Below are 8,536 nucleotides of genomic sequence, written 5' to 3'. Positions count from 1 at the left end.
GGATTAAATAAGATAATATCCATAAACATAAAGAACAGGCTTTGGCACATGGTAAGCGCCATGTCACTGTTTATTATTATATTATCTTGCCACTCACTTCTTGTTTGTTTTTGTTTTTTGAGCCAGAATCTCACTCTGTTGCCAAGCTGGAGTGCAGGGGCGTGATGTCAGCTCACTGCAACCTTCACCTCCTGGGTTCAAGCGATTCACCTGCCGCAATCTCCCAAGTAGCTAGGACTACAGGCATGCGCCACCATGCCTGGCTAATTTTTGTATTTTTAATCGAGATGGAGTTTCACCCTATGGGCCAGGCTGGTTTTGAACTCCTGACCTCAAGTGATCTGTCCGCCTCAGCCTCCCAAAGTGCTGGGATTACAGGCGTGAGCCACTGTGCTTGGCCTCCACTCACTTTTAAGGACAGCAGAGCAGAGGTCCAACTGCCAGGACAAGAACTGGACAGCCACTCCTTTGATAATGGGAAAGAATAAACTTTCCTGTGCCATCCTGACCTCTTCTATCTGTATCTCATAGAGAGAAAAATGGCACTTATTTTATGAGAATTTTAACCCAGGGACAATACTTGAGACCTGGTGTGTACATTTTAAGCTCACAACTAAAGAACCATTCCTGGAAACTTAAGCCTTGGTTTCAACTTCAAGAACATAGCGTGACTGATCCTATTCGGTTAGTACAAAATTCTCTCACCACCATTACTGGCTACCATTTATTCATCACCTACAACCTGCCAGGACTCTCGTTCATATAAGTACATCTAACCCTGGCAACAACCGTGTAAGAAAGGTATTCTTCTTCTTCTTCTCATTTTATATTTAATAGATATGGGAACTTGGGACCAGAAAGATAAAGTGATTGGCCTAAGGCCAAGCAGATTCAGAATTAGAATTCAAATTCAGGTCTGGTTAACTATCAAGTCTATTCTCTTCCCACTGAGCCCACTCCTGTTTATTGTGATCTTTGTACAAGGAGGACTTGAGCCTTGGGGGCTTGCATTGCTGATTAAGTAAACTGGCTAATGCCTACAGCTGCTTTGCTGAACTGTTCAGTGCTTCCCACGTGTCCTGGGCTCCATGCCAGCCCTGCAAACCCCCCTCGCTCCCAACACCCACACCCGCTCTTCAGACTCAGCATCTATCTTCCTGACCCTGGCCTGAGTTGAATCATCCACCCTGCTCATGAAAAGAGTAGTGTGAAATTGACATTGAGACAATCAGATAAAGCCGGCTGGTTCTGGTCCTACCTGTCGGCTACCTCCTCCTCTGTTCCCACGTCTAGTGACCTTCTGTTTCACCTCAACTCCTCTGTCCACTGTTTACCCAATTCCTGCTGAGCAGGCATTGCGGTTATAACAAGGTGATGGAGACCCCCCTCTTTCCCCTTACCCACTCTGTGGCACTGAACACAAGAATCCCTGCTTATACTCCTGGAAGTGAAGGGGTGCATACCTCCCTTGAGATGGAGAAGAGTGAACTGAGAGGTGCAGTGGCCTCACTCATGCTGAACTGCTTTTAGGAATGTCAGGCAGAAGGGGCTGACACTCCAAGCCCACACTGAGATCATAGCGTCAACATGAACTGATGTTAGGAGTTAGTGCTCCACACCTCCCTGACCCCCAAAGATTCAGATGTTGCAATCCGATCTCCCCATACCTCAGAATGTGACCTTATTTGGGAACAGGACAGACGTAAATGATTAAGACGAGGTCATAGTGGAGTGGCCTCTAATTCAATATGACTTGTGTCCTTATAAAAGAGGGCAAACAGACACAGACATGCTCACAGAGAGAATGCTTCTTGTGAAGATGAAAGAACTGGATGATGCGTCTCCAAGGTGAGGGATATCCGACTGCCAGCAAGCGGCCAGAAGCTAGGGGAGGGCACAGGACAGATGCCTCCTCACGGCCCTCAGAGGGAGCCAACCTGCTGATGCCTCGAGTTGAACTTCTAGCCTCCAGAACTGCGAGAGAATAACTTTCAGTTGTGTGAGCCACCCAGTTTGTGATATTTGTTATGGCGGCCCTAGGAAACCGCTAAGCTGCAGAGATACTCAAAAGAGTCATGAAAGTGACTCAGCTCTGGGGTGAGGGAGGGAGAAAATAGAACCAAGGTTGTGGGAGTGCTTTCTGGATGGGCTGAGGGAGTCTGGTTCAGATAGACAGGATAGACAGGCCCCAATTCCTCCCTGAGGTTCTTTGGAGATAGTTCCAGACCAGAAACAGCTCACCCTCATCAAATGCCCAATGCCACGGGCAGTGCCCGCCTGGGGACATGGGAAAAAGTGAGATTTTAAGCCTAGTGTCACCTTCATGCTAGGGAGTCATTACAGCTTTCATGAGTCTTAGCCACTTTGGTTTTACTGGGCTTCTTCCTGCATTTAAAAAATATTTAAAATATTTTATGACTTCATTGGTGTAAAGACAAGTATAATCTATGCTGGGCCGACAACTATATATTTGCTATTATTATATTCATTTTTCTCCTGATTTTAAAAGAAACTAAAATTGAAACATTTTTTGTGGGCCATTGAAAATGGTGTGGGCTCAACCTCTGCACCTTCCGTGCCTATGGGATAAGTTGGCCCGACCCCACAGGTAAAATGAGAGATCCATCAGGGATGCAAAAAAACTGACCTTTGCTGGGTGATATTGCCACCAAGAAACTGAGTCTTAAAAAGAGCTGTGAGCGAGTGTGTTACATTAAGCTCTTGCTCCAGCCTTTAAAAGCTATGCAGTTACTACACAGGTTGCATATCTGCTGTCAAAAGGCCCACAGTTGCCTTACACTTTTTCTTTACCTCAGGATGAACCGAAAAATAAATACTTCCAGGTACAGATAGAGAACCATGCTACACATTGGCTGTCACCACCTGCAAGCGCACGACCATAAATCCACACCCCTTCTGCTAGGGCAGCTGTTGTACTTTGTCAGAAGCCTACATAAAACATCCTCTATGTTTTGTATTATTGGCCTTCCTGATTTACTGTATATACAGTCTCCAAGTTAAATACCAACAGAAGCACCCGAAAATATACTCCCTTGCAGCCCCTGTCTGAAAACTGCATTGCCCAAATAATGTCTGCTCATTCATCACTTACTTCCCAATATGTGAGTGTCATTCTCTGAAATATCCCTACAGCAGTGCCCTGTGAAACGCCAGCCCAGAGAAGGGGAAGCGAAATCACCAGATTCAAGGCCCAGGCATCTAAAAAGAGAGCATGTTTCAAAAATGAGACTAAGCAATTCACACAGTTGGTATCTGGCTTCCCTTAATGTAATATTGGAATCCTTCCTTTAAATGCACACCTCCTAGCAATAGAAGCAGTGATAACAAATTGAATACATAAACCAACATAAATGGTTCTCCCTAGAATTCATTAGGAAGTGTTCTTGTTTATACAGAATTTCAATTGATTTCTGTGAGGGATCTAGGAGCATAGATTTCTGCTCAGTGACAATCCACCAGAACACACAAATCCAGACATAAAACTGATTCCTATGTGATAGTTCGGATCTGTGCCCCCTCCCGAATCCCATGTTGAATTGTAATCCCCAGTGTTGGACGTGGGCCCTGGTGGACGGTAACTGGATCTTGGGGTGGTTTTCTCATGAATGGCTTAGCACCACCTTCCCTGGTGCTGTCCTCGTGACAGTGACTGAATTCCTGTGAGATCTCGTAGTTTAAAAGTGTGTGGCACCTCCCCACTTCTCTCTCTTGCTGCTCCAGTTATGTAACACGCCGGTTTCCCCTTTACCTTCACCATGATTCTAAGTTTCCTGAGGCCTCCCCAGAAGCTGAGCAGATGCCAGCATCATGCTTCCTGTACAGCCTGCTGAACCATGAGTCAATCAAACTTCTTTTTAAAATAAATTACCCACTCTCAGGTATTTCTTTATAGCAATGCAGAACAGACTAATATACCATGTTACAGGTGATCAATATGAGAATAGAAAGGGTATAGCAGACATGTACTTATTTCATAGACTAATCTAGGTTTGAATATCAGCTTTACAACAACTAGACAGATATTTTTGAGCCCCTTATCCTTCATCTACAAAATGAAGTCAAAGCCAATACAGGACAAGGTTGACTGGGAATTCAACCTCCATCTCCTCCTTTCCAACAGAACCCTAATTTTGTTTAGGTAACTAATCATCCAGGGCTGGCTTCATGGACAAGTGACAGGGCCTCTTGCTCAGAAGGACCCTATGCTTGGGGAAATGTTCTGCTATCACCATCTTGAAATTCTTAATAATTTTATCTTAAACTTCTGGTTTGGAAGTAAAGTCTGATGAGATAACACAGCATGCAGTGAGCAGAGAAGATAAACATAAAACGCACATCTGATAGCCGTCCCATTTGTTACCTCCGTAACATACTTACCTTCTACTGGCTTTCACTCGTGCTGGACTGCCATGCACTGTGGCTTCACTGGAATTCGATGATCATGCTCTGTATCAACACGTCTGCGATTGAGTAGGTAGCTGTACTGACAGCCCTGGGTGGCTACACTTTCCATTCCAATCATAACTTGCTTGGACACAGAAAGAAGGCAGTGGCATTCTAAGAAACACAAATGATCAAGGGAACTTGTCATAGCCTTTCTCACTCATGTCACATTTTTGTGTTACTCAAACACTTATGCTGAAAATGACGAAAGGGAAAGATAAGGCAACCCATGCTTCTTTTATTTTTTTTTTAGGTCCTTCCTTATTCACAATGAGTAGGAATGTACAGTGCACGATGTGCACATAGCAAGAAGTGAAACAAAAATAGTTGAATTAGTTTTGTGCAGTATGTCCCTGTTTGGTAAGAATAAAATACTTGTGCATGTATGAGCTACAAACTATGAATTATTTTATTTCACAGATTCACATAGGAATTAAATTCCCTTATATATGTCAACCACAACCCTGGCTCCAAGCATGGGAATGATAGCACCAGGGATAATTTTATCCCACTTGCTAGTGATTGGTCCAGGACAGGCATGTCATGCTACAGACTCCTGAGAAAAGTCTGTCCTCTGCTTCCAGAACTGACTTTCTTTATTGCATCTTTCTACAAAGTGAGGATGAAGCCAACATGCAGAAAAGGGTAGAGTCACAAATTCACTGAAAAAAAAAAATACTTATTAAAAGAATTTGTGGAAAAATAGAACTAAAGCTTCCAGACCAAGCAACCTAAACACTGGTCCCCTGCTGTGACTTCCAGGAATGAGAACCAACTATTTCATTGTTGCTAAATCCAGTTTAAGATGGATTTCCTGTAACTTCATGCTGAAAGCATATTGACAAATGCTTGTTGACTGAGTGAATGAATGTGTACAGCACTGTAATCCCTGGCATTGGACTAGCCATGAAAAACTTCATGGGTCTTAAAGAGGAGTCAATCTGACAGCTGAAGAACAAGGAAGAAGGCAGTGCAGGAAGGAAGGGGCATCCTGGTGTGTGCAGGGGTGAGAGGCTGACAAACATTAGGGGTCAGAAAGGGACATGGTCTGGAGATGCAAATGGTTCATGCTGGGAGAGCAGGGACCATGGAGTGGCTGCCCTGGATTTTCAAGGGTCTGGGACTTTCTCAAGGTGGTGTGGTTAGTTGTAGGCGAACCCTATGCTATGCTTAGAAGTGCTTGCAGTGGTAAAGAGATCTGGAGCCACACAGCCATGATAAGATCTTAGGAGCTACCTCCTCATTTATACAAAGGTATTTTACTGAGATATTAGTAGCTCAGTTTGAGTTTGAGACTGAGCCCTGCCCCTCACTAATGGTGTAACCTAAGTAAGTTACACTGTGTCTTGGGTCCCCAAAAGGAATGAAGAAGATATGAGCAGTACTTACCTCTTCCTTTTCCAAGAGGCTGGTGAGGCCATCGAGTGTTTGGCACCTGGCAAGAGTTGCATGGATGTTGGTTATTATCCTTTGATTGCCTTACATGGTTCTTTGCAGGGGGAGATTGTTTTTCTTACTTGGGAATCCACCATCCCTACACCTTCCCTCATCTTTTAATGTCTGGAGACTGCTGTCTGCAATTGTAAACCATTCTTTCACCTTCCTGATGCCCACATTACACGTAGCTTATTTTTGCCTTCCTGATATTCAAGCTGAAGGAGGAGGATGAAGAGGCTCTTGGGACAAAATTCAACACCAGTCAGTCAACCTCTCTGACTACACCCAACAGAGACTGGAGTGGCTCGATTCTACAACTTAGAGTTTGAAGAGGAAAAGCTAAAATCCACACAAGAAAAACTTCTGTGGCCAATTTCAGCTGCTTTATACAAATTTTTCAAGTAAATAAAACATATTTTCACAATTTTCAACATATTGTAGAATACTGTTCATCTTGGAGATCTGTTTCCCCAGGCTGCATTTGGTATTACCTCCCACAGACCCTTGCACTTCCGTGGAATCAGATATGACCCTAATAGGGACAGCACATTTTCTTCAGTTTATCTATTTATACTCATTTAATGCCTATTGCATGCCAGGTACCATTTGGTGATCTGCCTTACAGTTATCTGCATTTTATATATTATGCATGATATAATGGATGATCTTACACATATGTACTTCTGCATTTCAAATAGCTCGAAGTAAACTACAGAGGAATATGCAATTTAAGCCACAAACTACTCTTAAAAACTTTGCTTCAAAACTCCCACCAAGAATTGGATACTTTGTAATTCCACTGATTTCTGGCCTCTGGATTGCTCTAATCTTTCTGATGTGGTTATAGAAATGTAATTCCATTCAGCACATCGTTACCACCAATATTTACAGCTTGCCCTTAAAAAGTAAACAAACTGGAGAAACTAGAGAAATTCTAAACCACCAAGCCCCCAAATTTCCATGAATCTTTATATCAATGTGATAAAAGACATAAAAGTTCTTGGCTGTGGTTTAATACTAGAAGATGATTCAGATGCAGAACATCCGACAAAGATTTTAAAAATTCTTTTTTAATGAATATGCAGATTAAGCAAGCTCAGTACATAAGAACAAAATCACATATGTTATCAATTATTCGAAACACACAGCACAAACAGCCAATAAACACAGGTAGAACCCCTCAGTGTTGTTGGTAAGATTATGGGGGTGGGGAGAGATTGCTTAGAGTTGTTATGTTAATTAAGGAATAAAATGGCTCCATCTGCTTACTCCATCCCTTTGTTGAGCTACCAGCGCCTTTTGCTGTTTGGTTCTAAGTTGACACTGAGCTAGGGAGCCCATGCCTAAGTCCCGGGCCTCAGCTGGTTTCCACATTGAATAGAGCTTGGAGAGGAAGTTCTGGCAGGCTGAGTCACAGACTCTCTCCATCACTCTTGGGATGAGATGGGGGGGATGGCATGGCAGGATTGCCTCCCCCACGCAGATGTAGCTGTGGTTGTGGGTAAAATCTGTGGGGTCATCTTGCTTTACTTGTCCACATAATTTGTATGTAGCACTAACCCCATGTAGTACACAATGTGGCCACCAGTAGTCAGCTTTGGCTGCAAGATTCTCGAAGAGTGGAGTTTGGAGTTTTTATTTGGTGTCTTCCTTAGGGCCCAAATCAGAGACACTTTCTGCTAACTGCTGAGACATACATTAGACCACAGATTGAATATATTTTATAAAAAACGGGGGGCTTCTCATGCATCCAGCCTTTACACATGAGCAAGTAACCCTCTGTAGCTTTCTCTATCAGCTCATGTTCCCTAATTATGGTAAACATCATTCTATCCAAGGTGAAGGTGAGCATAAGAGTAGGGAAAATTTTAAATGCATTATGTTCATTACCATGCTTAAGGCCATTAGCATGTATCAAAAGTCTTTGATAAAATAAACATCCCATTGCTTTAAAAAGTCAGTGAAAAATCATATTATCCTCTCTTTTGTTTTCTCTATTCTCTTTTCTGGAGGCACTAAGGAGCAATGACATATCAAGAAAGTAGTTAAATTTCAGAGGAAAAATTCATTGAGCGCCTGTCATGCAGTGCACATAGTCCTTTATGCACAGAGTGCCCCATTGCCTCCGTCAGAGTCCACAAACCTCCCCTTGCTCTCAACTGGAGGCCAGGAGAATTATTGTTCTTTCTAGCCCTGTGATGAGATGAATTGGTTATCCTGTTCTTGAATTCTTCCACCACCCTTACCCGACACCACATACACCCCTATGCAAAGCAATCCTTGAAAAAAGTGGCACATAACTGCAAGCCTCATCCCACACGGGAACCAAGGAGAACAGCCATTGACAATTAAGTGGTTCTCTAAAGAGACAGCAGGGCTCAGGGGCAGGAAAGTGTCAGGTGGCGGGGCCTGTTTTATCAGAAGAAAAAGACCAAAGTCATGACAACAGAATAAATATTCTTTGAGATGAACCTGGGGTAGTGACTCTGAGAAAAAATATCAAGGCTTACCTCAGCTGCAGCATTCTTAGGAGTGGAGAATGGTCTGAGATTGGGGTGCCCCAATTTACCAAATTCTTTGGACCCATCATTATCTTCCTCCAGAGATTACCACACTCAAGAAGAGGAAAATATCC

At 43.2% G+C, this 8,536-nt stretch overlaps 1 long non-coding RNA gene across 1 annotated transcript; it reads right to left on the bottom strand.

Annotated features, from left to right (window-relative positions):
- Positions 1–4,516: 4,516 nt before the first annotated feature.
- On the bottom strand, positions 4,517–8,528 carry LOC135270404 (uncharacterized). Its single transcript, XR_010338539.1, has 3 exons — positions 8,412–8,528; positions 5,854–5,899; positions 4,517–4,578 (listed from the first exon to the last, which is right to left on the bottom strand). It is a non-coding gene; the product is annotated as an uncharacterized LOC135270404 (long non-coding RNA).
- Between the last annotated feature and the right edge of the window lie 8 nt (positions 8,529–8,536).

This window comes from Aotus nancymaae, unplaced genomic scaffold (genome assembly GCF_030222135.1).
Source record: "Aotus nancymaae isolate 86718 unplaced genomic scaffold, 86718_ANA_hifiasm-v0.15.2.pri h1tg000062l, whole genome shotgun sequence".
Taxonomy (NCBI): Eukaryota; Metazoa; Chordata; class Mammalia; order Primates; family Aotidae; genus Aotus; species Aotus nancymaae.
Note: the sequence above shows the minus strand (reverse complement) of the source record. Positions and strands in the feature narration are given on the sequence as shown.